Source organism: Coenobita brevimanus, chromosome 8 (genome assembly GCF_032717465.1).
Source record: "Coenobita brevimanus isolate Jiangsu-jjx chromosome 8, ASM3271746v2, whole genome shotgun sequence".
NCBI classification, from domain to species: Eukaryota; Metazoa; Arthropoda; class Malacostraca; order Decapoda; family Coenobitidae; genus Coenobita; species Coenobita brevimanus.
The window spans coordinates 17,465,542-17,467,017 of NC_136961.1; positions in this window are offsets into that span (position 1 = coordinate 17,465,542).

The window sequence follows — 1,476 nt, forward strand, 5'->3', positions numbered from 1 at the left end:
AGTACATCAAGTGAGTGGATGGTACACATCTTTAGTGTAACTCAGAATCAACACGCCGGCCAGTCGTGCAGGATGTAGTTGTCTGACTCTTTATCACTGATAATACTAAATATCTTCCTCGTCCCTGAGAACAGTCGATGAAATGGTTAACACGTCCAGCTCGAAAGCGGAAGCCCAAGAGTTTGATTCTGCCCGGTCACAGTCTGGGACGGAGGTTGTTTCCCCCTTTTCTTGCTAGCATTATGATAACAATGATGGAAATGATAATATTAATAATAATACTAGAAATAATAATAACAATGGCAATAATAATAATATTGGGTGTAGTAATAATAATAATAATAATAATAATATTAATAATAATAATACCCTGGAATTTATTATTGTACAACTAATATTAAAGGACTTTTGGCACAACTCATTTTTTTGCGGATTTTGATCTCTGACCTTGAGATAAAGGTCAAGGTCATTCATGCTATGCAAATCGTGTTCACTCATGACCTACTACATTTCCACACAGGGTGGGCAAAATCGGCCAAATTTCTGAGCTTTCAGGCATTAGGCGGCGATTTTGATTTTCCTCAGTGTCTCAAAAAGTATTTGTTGGATCTCACTATCAGTACCCAGAGCCACTGGTATACAGTATATTGACGGCTACATACTGGAACATTTGCAAAACAATCGATTCTGTAAATTTAGCTGCGCAGTAAAGCAAAAATGAAAAAAATAACAGCGAGGACTCTAGTGCGGCGCTAATGCTACTAAAAAAATTAACTGTGCCAAAAGAAGCCTGCAACCAAGATACAGTACTCCTGAAAGTTTCAAGTTACTGTCTCGAAAGGTCTTGGAATACCAGCTTTCTAGAGCTCCCCCCCCCCACAAAAAAGAAATATTATCTGCAATATCAACAAAAACTCTACAGAATGTAGAGTTCTTAATAATAATAATAATAATAATAATAATAATAATAATAATAATAATAATAATAATAATAATAATAATAATAATAATAATAATAATAATAATAATAGTAATAATAATAATAATAATAATAATAATAATAAAATTAATAATAAATTATTATTATTATTATTATTATTATTATTATTATTATTATTCATCCCTCCATCCATCATCCAGTCCTACTTTGCCCCATGAGGAGCGTAGGAGCCCGGGGCTAGGCATGTTGGTCCTGACATTTAAGATGAGAATGACCAGCCTCACTCATCCCTGAGTCGCATTACGTGAGCAATAAACCCCAACCATCCCATGGATATAAACCTTCACCGGCTCAATCCGACTGGTGTGCCGCAATTGCGCACTAAACCACAAGGCGACAAAATTTGTTTATATGGTTACCACCCAGCGTAGTAAATGGTTTCCAGGTGTACAGGAAACCATTCGACTTGTCACTCAGTGTAGAGTCACCCATAAGCAGAAGGAACAGAAACGTATGAAGGAAAGAAAGACAAAAGA